The following is a 12,297-nucleotide window of genomic DNA, read 5'->3' as shown; positions in this document are numbered from 1 at the left end:
GGGACAAGTCCTTGATGGGGGGGGCTTGTCTTAGTGGTGAGCCAGGAGGGTGACCGGAATCACCGCGTGCAGTTTGAAGTCTGGACTGTGAACCAGAGTCGACGGGCTCGGTTCTCTGATATTGATTGTATGTTGTGTCTGATTGTTGTTCTATGTGTACATGTCTGAAAACTAACCAAAATGTCCTGTTTCAGTAAATTGAATTGTTTTGGCTGCTGCTGCCGCACAAGTGACTCCAGGTTAGCTGAGAGCCAACCCGCCCCACCGGAAGGCAGTCCGAGCCATTTTATGTATGTCAAGCATGGGATCTCGCCTTTATTGTTCTGCACTCTGTGGCATAAGTATACCAAGGGTAATGAGGAATTACGGTGGCCCAAGACTGGTTCGTTTGATGAAAAGAAAATTGCGTTCCTACAGGAACAATTGTTTTCTAGGCGAAGTAGGCAAGCCATGTTCGATGCTCTAATTGCATGGCAGAAGGAGGCCAAACAACGGCGAATAAAGGAAGAGAAAGTAGCTAGAGCTAAGGCAGGACAGAATGTTACTCAGAAGGCTATGGCCTATGACCGAGAAAGAGTAGAGAAAGGATTGGATTGCATGAATCGCGATTTTAGACTAAAAGTTGATAAAAGCTATGTGACCCGCCCGAATGCGGAAGATGAAATAGAGGATTTGTTGGACACCAGGCCACCGCCCCCTTATGTGCCCCAGAGGCTATACCCCGAGGTGTCAAGGGCCTCAGCCCCGGCCCCAGATATGTCCCTGGGGGCCTCGGCTTCGGCCCCCCCGGCCACTACTACCCCTCCCTCCCTGCCGAACCTCTCCCGGTTGTCGACAGCTGTGTCCGACGTTATGGCCCTGTTACCTAATTTACTGACGACAGCTGCAGCTGGGACCCCTCAGCTGCTGACGGGGTCAATGTCTTCCCCTTCTGTTCTACCCTCCTCCTCCGCTAGTACAACACCAGTAGCAGCTGTGGCTACTCCGGTACATCCGACCAGTCTAACGGAGGGCAGGAAGTTGTTCACTCGTTCTGCCCTGGGAACGGAAGAAAGGGCAGCTATTGCCACACAAGCATCCCAGTGGATGCGACATCCTATTTATACTCTTGCTGATATCTGGAGTACCATGAGGGACTACGAACCAGTAATGCAACAACATGCCCTGGAATACATGGCCAACCGTCTCATCTCGGTATGGGAACAGGTACACCAGGAAGGGAGAGCCCCGGCCATATTGTATGATATTCTTGATCAGTCCCACAAATCCCAATTGACGCCTGACAACGTGTATGGGAAGGTGCAGACTTTGGTTTCTTATAGAACTCGTCTGCAGTCCGCCCTTCCCGCCGGATCCTCCCAATTCCCTATGCGGGAGGTACACCCTATCTTCCATCCGGAGGTTGCCGCGGTGGTAGATGACCACGGTGTTGTTACCCGTCTGGGAATAGACGCCCGGTTCCAGGAACAATGGGTCTATACCCCTTGGAAGCGGAGTGAGGTATTATCCTTGAAGAGCCAGTTGCCCGATCCTAGAAAAAACCCCACTGCCTATTATAAAGAACTGACCGAAGCCGCCTCGTCAGCAGTGATGACGTTGGCGGATATTGAATTATTCTTCGCCCTACTGGTACCGGTGGATATTTGGCGCCAGGTACATGACCAGGACCATGTCACGGAATTTGGCGGGACATGGGACCAACTGAGAAACTGGGATAGAGATCGCAAACCGGGGAACAAGCCCCGACCTGAGATATTGGCTCTACCTGAGAGAATAATAACATATATGCATTCATTGATCCCGCCCAGAAAGGTAGATTGGGATAAACTGACGGCCTGTAGGCAGAAGAAGGATGAGAGCGTATCTGATTTCTTCACAAGGTTTGAGGGAGTATTCATTGATTTCAGCGGACAGGACCTAGCTACAGAAGGGGGTGTGCGTTTATTTGTTAATAGATTTGTAACAAATTTGCTACCCGAGGTATCGGCTTGGCTGCAAGCAGCCGAGAGTACCTGGACGACCACCACACCTTCCACAATATTAAGCATGGCTCAGTATTATGAGCATCGAGAAAATGAGAGCAAGGATAAGACAGAAAGAAAGTCGAAGGATTTGAAGACACGAGTATTGTTACAGCAAGTGGAGAGGGGAAGAGGAAGGGGGAGAGGGTTGCAGAATTTCGTTCCAAGAGGGGCAGGGCCCGTGCACGCGACTGGGCGAACGGATCTAGGCATAAATCAATGTGCCTTCTGCAAGGAGGAGGGGCATTGGAGAGCTCAATGCCCGTTATTGCAGGAGCAGAACGCTGCTTCTAGGGGACGCGGAAGGGGTAGAGTAAGTGGACATCGAGGTGGATACACGAGGCAAGAACAGGCGGTACGAGGTGAGAACAGTCAGAATTATTTTGATCAGAGTCAGGGTAAACAATACTACCATGACGGACGTGTGACGGATGGAGACATCGGGTACGCTCAAGCATAGGACAGCCAAGGGCAGAGTGAGGGGCATGTGTCAATCCCGATAGATCAGGCTGGACCTTATGTCCATGCACAATTGCTGGAGGCATCAGGTAAGTTTTTGGTTGACACAGGGGCTATGAACAGTTCTGTTTCACGTGCCTTGGTCCCGGGGGCTGCTCTGTCTGGCCAGACTAATGTGTCCGTAGGGTTCTCTGGAACCCCGGTGGTAAGCCCCATTTCGAAGCCACTTTCCCTTACTGTGGGACCAGTAACAATCAAATCACCGTTCCTCCTCACCTCCCAGTGTGGGGAAAATCTCCTGGGTAAGGATATATTAAAAAGATTACATGCCCGCATCTTTTGCTCCCCCGATGGAGTTTACCTAACCATTAGGAATCCCTCTGTCCCCTCCATCCAATGTTTTTCAAAAACTGACTCCTTACCCCCTGAGCTTGCGACACTCCCGAAGGATCTTTGGGCCCTGGGGGACACTGATGTGGGGTACCTACAAATTCCACCAGTGTCCATCACTTTAAAACAGAATGCTAAATTGCCAAGGATCCCGCAATACAAAATAGCCCCCGAAGGTGAACGTGCCTTACTGGCCATTATTTTCAACCTGATTAAAACAGGGGTGGTGGAAGAAACGGCGTCCAATACCTGCAACAGTCCGATTCTCCCGATTCTTAAACGAGCCCCTGTACCCCAGTCCCCTGATTATGCTGATACCTATCGATTTGTGATTGACCTACAAGAAGTCAATAAGATTGTGATACCCCAGTATCCTGTGGTACCGGACATTAATTCTATCTTAACCATGATTCCTCCCACTGCCACATTTTTCTCGGTGATTGATTTAAAGAACGCGTTCTTCAGTATTCCCATTCATCCGGATAGTAGACATTTGTTCGGTTTCTCATTAGGAGGCCGCAGCTTTAGATTCTGTCGCGCCCCCCAGGGGTACACGAGAGTCCTAGCATTTATAGCCAAGCCCTGAAGAGGGTATTGGACTCCTTGAAATTGCCCCCAGGTAATGTCCTATTGCAGTATGTTGACGACCTCCTTGTGGCTTCTGATACAGAACAGGGTTGCCGCGATGCCACGGTTACCCTGCTACGACATCTGGCCACTCACGGTAACAAGGTGTCGCCCTCTAAATTTCAATATTGTCGACCGGAGGTGACCTATCTCGGTCATCTCCTATCAAAGGAGGGAAGACGGTTGACTTCTGAGCGCATCACAACCATAACTAACATGCCTGTTCCCCGCACGCAACGTGATGTCCGCGCTTTGCTTGGCATAACCTCCTACTGTCGCCAATGGATCGCGAACTATTCTCTCTTGACTAAACCTTTCCTGTATTTAACTACGAAGGATGTGCATGAACCTTTACCGTGGACTGATGAATGCCAGAATGCTTTTTCCGCTCTAAAAACTGCTCTTTGCTCTGCTCCTGTGCTTGGCACCCCTGACTACCGGAAACCTTTTGTGCTCTACGTGCATGAGGTGGACGGTTGTTCTCTTTCAGTGTTGACACAAGACTTTGGTGGTAAGCAAAGACCTTGTGCATATTTCTCGGCGGTTTTGGACAATGTCGCCAGAGCGCTTCCCAGTTGTCTGAGGGCTGTAGCGGCAGTCGCCATAGCAATCAGACAATCGGAAGGGCTAGTCCTGAATACGGATCTGACAGTAATGGTGCCTCATGCTGTGGACGTATTACTAAACAGGACACAGACGCAGCACTTAACTAGTGCACGTCTTACAGGGTACGAATTGACCCTGTTTGCACCTCACATAGCGATCAAGAGATGTGTTAATCTGAATCCTGCCACGTTGTTACCCCTCCCTTCGGAAGGCGGTGGACAAGACATACATGATTGTATCTTTAGAACTGAAGAAGAAACCAAGGGCCGGATAGACCTTACTGACACCCCACTATCTGATGCCCAAGGGGAATTGTATGTAGATGGGTCATGCTTCAGATTACCGGATGGTACGACAGCTGCGGCTTATGCGATCACTACTCTGCAAACGGTAGTTGAGGCGGCGAAGATACCATACCGGTCGGCCCAGGCAGCCGAATTGATTGCATTATTCAGGGCCTGCGAGTTAGGGAAAGGTATCAGGCTGAATGTCTACACCGACAGCCAGTATGCGTTCGGTGTAGCGCACAGCTTCGGGAGGTTGTGGGCGGAAAGAGGATTCCTGACATCCCATGGTGAGAGAATAAAGAATGGGCCATTAGTTGAACGGTTACTAGCCGCATTAACATTGCCCAAGACCCTGGCTATAGTCAAATGCAGTGCACACAAAGCTATAACTGATGATGTGGGGAGGGGGAATTTCTTTGCAGACCAGATCGCCAAGGAAACGGCCCAGTCTAACACCACTTCCATGCTTGTAGTGACAAGAATGATAGAAGCAGAGGTTTTTAATAACACCATAGATAGCGTGAAAGAGCTGCAGAAAGAGGTGACCCCGGAAGAACTGACATATTGGCAAGAACAAGTGGGGAGGCTTGATGAGAATGGGTGTTGGACCGATCTGTCAGAGAGGTGTAGATGGTTACTGCCGAATGCCTTTGTAAATGCGGTGGTAACTATGGCACACGGACCTTCGCACGTAGGAGTTCAGGCCATCTGTGCCATATTGGATTCTGTCTGGTATAATGTCAATATCCCTAAGACAGCTAGGAACTTGGTCCAGCATTGTATAATTTGTCTCCAGCATAATCCTGGGGTCAGTATCCCCGTCCTAGCAGGTAGTTTTGCACCGCCCACTCTGCCTTTCGAAGTACTCCAAATGGATTACATACAGCTGGAGCGAGTTAACAATCTGAAATACGTGCTAGTGGTGATTTGTACCTTTAGCAAATGGGTAGAGGCGTACCCCACGAAGGAAAACACTGCCTTGGCAACTGCGAAAGCCTTGGTAAAAGAGTTCTTTCCTCGGTATGGGTTGCCACGGGTGATTTGGAGTGACAATGGGACCCATTTTAATGCTAACCTAGTTAAGTATGTATGCAAGGGCCTGTCCATCCGGCAGAAGTTTCATGCAGCTCGACATCCCCAGTCAGCAGGTCTGGTTGAGAAATATAATGGGATTTAGAAATTACGATTGGCTAAGCTTCAGGACACGACGGGATTAAAGTGGCCCGATCTCCTGCCCCTGGCCCTGTTGTCTGTAAGAACTACTCCCCATTCACGGAGCGGTATCTCCCCTTATGAAGTAATTTTTGGCAGACCTGTCAACGTATGGGGAGTACCCCGGCCCAAATCTTTCAGGGACATTGAACATCCTATGTTGACTGACTACTTGTATGCTTTGACTAAAGATCTTCGTTCCATTCATCAACAGATATCTGCCGCACTGCAGCCCCTGCCGGAGGGTCCTGGACACGGCGTAGAACCAGGACAGTGGGTCCTGGTCCGAAACTACCAACGGAAATCGAGCTTGGATCCGCGCTGGTCCCGGCCGTACCAGGTGCTCCTGGCCACGCGAACAGCGGTGAAAGTCGAAGGGAAGCAGCACTGGATCCATATCTCCCATCTTAAGCGAGTTCCCCTCCCATTGCCAAGAGAGCAACTTGACCAGGAGGAAGGTCCGCCAACTCAAGGTGAACCCAGCACGGACGAGTCACTTTCCCCGGACACCTGCAGAGAGGTTGACGGGCAAGGGGAGAGTGCTGTGAGCGTTAAAACCCCTTCCTGTCGCCACCCAGTCGTTCAAAGTGAAGCATCTGGTTGGGAGCCCAGCTCCTCATCTGACCCCACTGTGCCCACCTTGTTTACGAATCCCGAAACCCCTGGTCGGGATCGATATCACCTGCGGCCCCGGAAATAGACAAATCCCAGGTCTAGCCCCGGCAAGTGCAGCTGGAGGCCGCCGCAGAGACCTGAGGATTGTTGGAACACTGGACTGAACTCGTTGAGAGCATGGAACTTTAAGTAGAGCTCTGTTCAGAACGAAGATAGAGACATTGATCAGATGAACGGAGGGGCCCAGGTGGAGGTCTCTTTTCAACACGAGTTGCGTCAAGTGTGACTCCAACGCGAGAAGTTTTTGCCTTTTTACCTTTTTGTTTTTCTGAACAATAGGAGTCTGCCTGTGAGGCTCTATACGGACACAGGAAAGAAGCACCCTCCGGCAGGTCGGACTGCTTGTAGACCCCCTTTTTCCGAGATTATATTGGACTTTTAGTAAGGAAATGTACCCTTTTGCTCGTTTTGTCCCTGAAGACGGGCGTCCCATAGTACCCCGTGCTGTCCCCCCGCATTTGCCAATGTTCTCCTCATGGAGTTTGCGTGTTAAAATTGTTTTCATTTCTATACTGATGGTATCATTTGTACTATGTTTAGGTTTGTTCATATATTTAGAGTTTCGTTATCCTGTACACACCCTAATAATGTCTACTCCTGCCCCTAAGGAACATCATTTCCAGACCTTTGCTCCTCATAAAGAGAGACACCGACAGACATATGTACATAATGCTTTTATCGAAATGCTGCACCAGACTCATAGCTCCACAAATGTTACCGATTGCTGGGTTTGTGGGCTTCTCCCGTCAGTAATGCATAAGCAAGATTTGTTTATATCAGTGCCTTTATCTTACTTAGGTAGTTGTGAAGCTTGGTTTAAAATGTTATCCATGTTGTACGAACACTATGCTATAGATGAACGTCGATTCTCAGAGAAGGATTACGCCTTGATTTTAGCATATATAGAGACACACCAAGGTTTTACCCCTAATGCTGAGGGAACGGATGGTACCCTTGACCCCACCGCCTGCATGAATGTATATACTGATCATGAAAATGATACCTGGTTGAGGGATGAAGTACTGGATTTCATGACCTTTAACTTTACTGAGTATTTCAAATACTTCCAAGAGCGAAATGTCTCGAATGAAAAAGTAATTCCGGTCCCGGTGTTGAATACATCCTCCTCTTTCTGTGTGCAGGGGATGGGGCATTTGTTCGTAGGATATAGCAGATGTAATTACACTTATAGACTGCAGACATTCAGTAGCCCCCCTACACTCACCCCTCCCAATGTTTATTTTGTGTGCGGTGAAAACGCATACACCTGGTTACCGAGAGGGTGGATGGGTAGGTGTTACTTATCTTTCCTTTACCCACCAGTGTACATAGCTCCTTCTGATTATCATAAGTCCCATTCTTTAAATCGGCGGAGCCTAAAAGCTGAAGTCGCCGGTAACGATGCTACCGACCAGACTGACACTCCAGCCCAACACTTTGTTGATATTATAAAAGGGGCGTTGCCCATATGGGGACCCATCCTCAATAGTAAGGAAGTTAGGAGGTTATCCAGAGTGGTGGAAGGAGTGGTTAATACTACTGCAGGGATATTAACTAATATTACGGTGGAGCTCCAGGCGACCCGGCTCGTGACCCTTCAAAATCGTCTTGTTTTAGATGTTATCCTAGCTGATCGTGGAGGAGCTTGTAGAGTCATCGGTAGTTCCTGTTGTGTATATATACCTGACTCCGCCCCTTCCGTCCATCTAGCTATCCAGAAACTGCATCGACTGGCCTCTGAAATTCATACCGAAACTGGTACTTGGTCCTTGTCCGGGTGGTTCTGGGATTTGGTGACCACCTGGGGATGGAAGTTATTTATGATTCTCCTGGGAGTGGTAGGATTCCTTTTCACCTGTTGCATTTGTCTACAGTGCGGACCGGCCTGTTGTGCATATTGTGCTGCTCAGGTTCGCCGATCCATCCCTAAGCCCACGTCCAACCAAACCAGGATAGAAGCTCAGCGGACTCAGAAGGAGACTCATGATTTAATGCAGATTGATGAAGGTATTTTCGAAGACTGACCTCATTATTAGCTATGCTGCGCTAAAAGGGCCGTTCTGAGGTATTCAAGTCATTATGGTATGATTAGCGCAGTATATCTAATGATGGTATGCGTAGCCATGATGCATTAAAAGGATCGAAATCCCCGCTACGTTTAGCACGACAAAAGGGCCGAGAACCAAACTGCCTCCATCTTGGACTGCGGCTCTTTCGCTTAAGAGTCACGTGGCCCTCTTACACACCATCTGCCTTCCCATTTCACGGTAATTATTAGGAGACAGACAGAGTTGCTGAGAAGCAAGGTCACATCTGCTAAAAGGGAGTATCAAGCGAATTCCTCCAGACCTGGGACGAGAAGGGAGTTACCCTTCCGACCTTCTCTGTAAAGATAGTAACCCTTTGTATGTGTAACCGAAACTAGAAATAGGCATGAGCTCATTAGGGGCGCCAGGACTAACTGGTACTTTTCCACATATAAGGTTTTTGTATGCTGTGCTGACAATGTATAAAAGTGTGTTACTGTCAAGGAGCCAGCAGCAGTGGCGGCTGGTGCCATTTGAAAGTGGTAGGGCGTAAAATTCTTGTCGTACTGCACTGCGGCGATCGAGCGAGGCCGAACATCCTACAAGGGGGCCCATTGGGGTTCTCCCCCGAGAAAATTTTGAAAAGAGAGTGGACAAATGGTGTATTTTCAATCAAATTTGAGGAAGCAGGAAGGTTAATAAAGCAATGCGATTGAATTATTTATCATTTAAGAAATTGCCAATTTTTTGAGCTATAGAGGACAATCTTTGAGTATGCTGTTATCATTTTCTGATTGTCTTCTCCTTGATTGCCTTCTCCTTAATTTACTGACACATAGAAGGTAGTGCAGCATGCTTTGGCTAAAGTAGCTTGGTTCATATTCCTGTGTAACCATAGCTGCTGTGTGCTATCACATGATGTAGCCTCGAAAGCATTCTAAGATTTTTATTGAACAGCACGTTCCATTTTGGGGGGTTTTGCCTTTTGAGGTTTGTAATGGCAAGGAATGGGTAAAACACACATGCACAGGGGCTGAAGCTTAAAAAGCTCAACAGTGGCTCATATGGTTGCACGTGGCATTGAGGTCCATGACACCTGTGTGCACCTGCTTTATAGTTTTGTTCTCCATCAAATCCTGGGAAGTGAACCATGGAACTGAACTGATGGGGACTGTAAAGACACAAGCTCCTGCTTAATAACTTTGCTGCATTTGGGAAAGGATAGATAAAAAGGATCTTTGCCCCTTTAGAAATAAATTGAACTTTATTCCAGCTACTGGTTCAAGCAGTAATTATTCAAAGCTGTCATCGGTGTCACTATGTGTTTTAATGAACCAGTGCATGCTCCCTTGTTTTTAACACAGGTGAACAGTGGCGCAGGTCATACACAGATGTCCAAAAATACACCCATCTTCTGCAATAGTCCAAAAATACACCCATCCTCTGCATTTTGATGGCCAGAATCTATTAGACAGCTCTTTCACCGATACACCCCACCTAGGATTTTAAGATCGTCCTCCCAGGCCAATATGGTTGTACCTAAAATCAAGAGAGCCACTAGGGGAGGCAAGAGTTTTGTGGTGGCCACCGCCAAACTTTGAAATTTGATGCCACTTAAATTAAAAACTACAGGAAATCTGACAATCTTTCGTAAAGCACTTAAAACTTGGCTGTTTAGTAATTAGTACAATTACTCACCCTACTCCACACATGTAGTCTTGGCCTTCACTTTCTATCTCTTTTCCAAGTGGGAGTTCAGCGCGTAGACACCTACGGGTAGTAGGGCATTTTTATAAATCTCGATTTCATTTCATCTAGCATAGCTACCAATTAGACCAATGATATATGTAACACCCTTAGTTAGTCCTAACGTTTTAGGCAACAAGGTTTTGCATGCTATGATTTTTGATTCCATACATATAATGGTAAGAGGAAAATCACAATTCCCATAATGCTCTATGTTGTTCGCTAAACCCCAAATATGTCTGAAAAAGTTACATGACATGGAACTTCACTTGGCAGCGATTCACAATTCACTGGCTTAGTGTAGTGCCCGTTTTTTGTGCTGGGCCCTTAATGCGTTCTTTGAGCACAGTGAGGTGAAGTGGCAGAAGCAGGCAGGTTGGAGACAAGCTAGGCCCCAGGTGGAGGGAGGGTGGGCACCGTCCTATCCATCTGGGGAGAATTGGGGAAGGGAAGACACAGATGCAATAAAACGGAACCGCGCAGCAGCCCTCATTCTGTCATTACGTGTTTACCTGCAACAGAGCAGTCAGTGCCTCTGAAAACTGTGACAGTAAGCAGAGGGGGCAGGGTTTTGAAGGAAGTAATGGATGTGAAGAGGGAGAGGGGTGTCGCTGGGTGTGAACGGTTAGGACGAGACAAGAGGTAACAGGAAACTGGACGAAGGAAATAAAAGAGCGAAATGGAAGGCAGACTTAGCCCAGGGTAGGGAGACAAGGAACAGTGAGTGCAGGAGGAAAGCCAGTGTCGGAGTAAGACACAAACGGAAAGCGTCAAGTTGAAGTTGTAGAGTGACATGGGGAGTCGGAACTGTTAAGGGCCAGAGTATGGGTTAGTAGATATCTGTTAAAATAGCAGGAACCCAGTCGCGGCTCACGGGGGGTCGCGCACGGGGGGGGGTTGTGAGAAAGAAATATTTTTTTTTTTAAAACGTACCTCACAGCCGGTCCGGCGCTGGAATAAACTCCTTCCTCACCCCCTCCACCCTGGATACTGCTGCTCCAATAAGGGGAATCAAGTAGTACATCATGGGTTTCTCAGTCTCGGACCGGGTTGAAGGAGGAAGCTGGTTCAAGGAAGGAGGGAAATGGAACTCAGCGCAGGAAGCAGTACTCTGTACTTGAAATCCCGCCTCTTGTCATAGGGTGACTCTGTATCAACGTCATCCAGTCAGGGGAGGAGGCGGGATCTTAGAACTAGAGAAGAATGTTCTCACTCTGAGGCTGAGCTGAGCTACGTGACTACGTCAGATCAGGGCGAGCCGAAAATCCGACCGAAGTCCTGGAAAACCAACTGCTTCAGGTAGCGCCTGCTTGCCCTCACCACTGCCTCACAGACACACTCTGCACATGCGTGACTTGGGCGATATTGAAGTCGAACGAACGTCCACCACACGTCATGCGCAGGGTGTGTGTGTGTTTGTACAACAAGGCTGGGCTGCACTGCAGTGCTAACACTGTTTCAAGGTGTCTGTCTTAGTGTCTTGTCTTCCTCCGCTCCGACCCGATCCTCGTCCGTCCCGAGGCTGGTGGGGCAACGCCCCATTCGCCCCTATGCACCAGCCGCCCCTGGCCAGCAGTCTTCCTCGGCGCACCTGATGGGTGAGGATCGACGAGGCTCCTCTATATAGAGATCTATGGTGATTAATAAACGTTTGAACCTTCCACGTTGCCAACTGCTCCTTATTTAATGGATATTGCGGGCTAATGGTAAGTGTGGCCCTTGGAATAATTATTTGAACACAACAAACCTATGTACATAAAATCGCTATTACCGATTCCTTTAAAAATCGCTAATTAAAAGTCGCAAATTACCATGGACTCAAATTAGGTGGTAACCAGGTGCACAGCATATAAACAGCCCCAGAATGCATCATCGTGAACACAATAGCGGCCCTCTACGTCATTGCAAGGCGGTTAAGGATACAAGCTGCAGCACAAAGGATATGGAGGCGACAGGAACACATCTACAGATTGCGCATCACCTTATTCCAACTCACAGAGGCTGAAGTCCATAAGAGGTACAGGCTACACCCAAACACCATCCTGGACCTGATATGGGACCTGCACCCATTCCCGGAGCACCAGACTCCAAGGGCGCACGCAATACCTACTCATGTACAGGTACTCTGTTGCCTGCACCTCCTGGTATCTGGCAGTTACCAAGGGGTAATAGCTGTGGCAGGTGGAGTCTTTCTGTTTCCTCAATACATTCCTGGACGCCATGTTGCAAAGGATGCCACACTACATC

General features: G+C 48.4%; 1 long non-coding RNA gene across 1 annotated transcript in view; it reads right to left on the bottom strand.

Annotated features, from left to right (window-relative positions):
- LOC146806263 (uncharacterized) overlaps positions 1-11,143 on the bottom strand; it is a 41,578-nt gene extending 30,435 nt beyond the window's left edge. Inside the window, exons 1-2 of the long non-coding RNA XR_014967985.1 lie at positions 10,984-11,143; positions 10,003-10,074 (exon numbers count right to left, since the gene is read on the bottom strand). This is a non-coding gene — a long non-coding RNA (uncharacterized LOC146806263). The remainder of the gene's footprint in view (positions 1-10,002; positions 10,075-10,983) is intronic.
- Between the last annotated feature and the right edge of the window lie 1,154 nt (positions 11,144-12,297).

This window comes from Triturus cristatus, chromosome 8 (genome assembly GCF_964204655.1).
Source record: "Triturus cristatus chromosome 8, aTriCri1.1, whole genome shotgun sequence".
Taxonomy (NCBI): domain Eukaryota; kingdom Metazoa; phylum Chordata; class Amphibia; order Caudata; family Salamandridae; genus Triturus; species Triturus cristatus.
The sequence above is the reverse complement of the archived record's forward strand: the minus strand, read 5'-3'. Positions and strand labels throughout refer to the sequence as shown.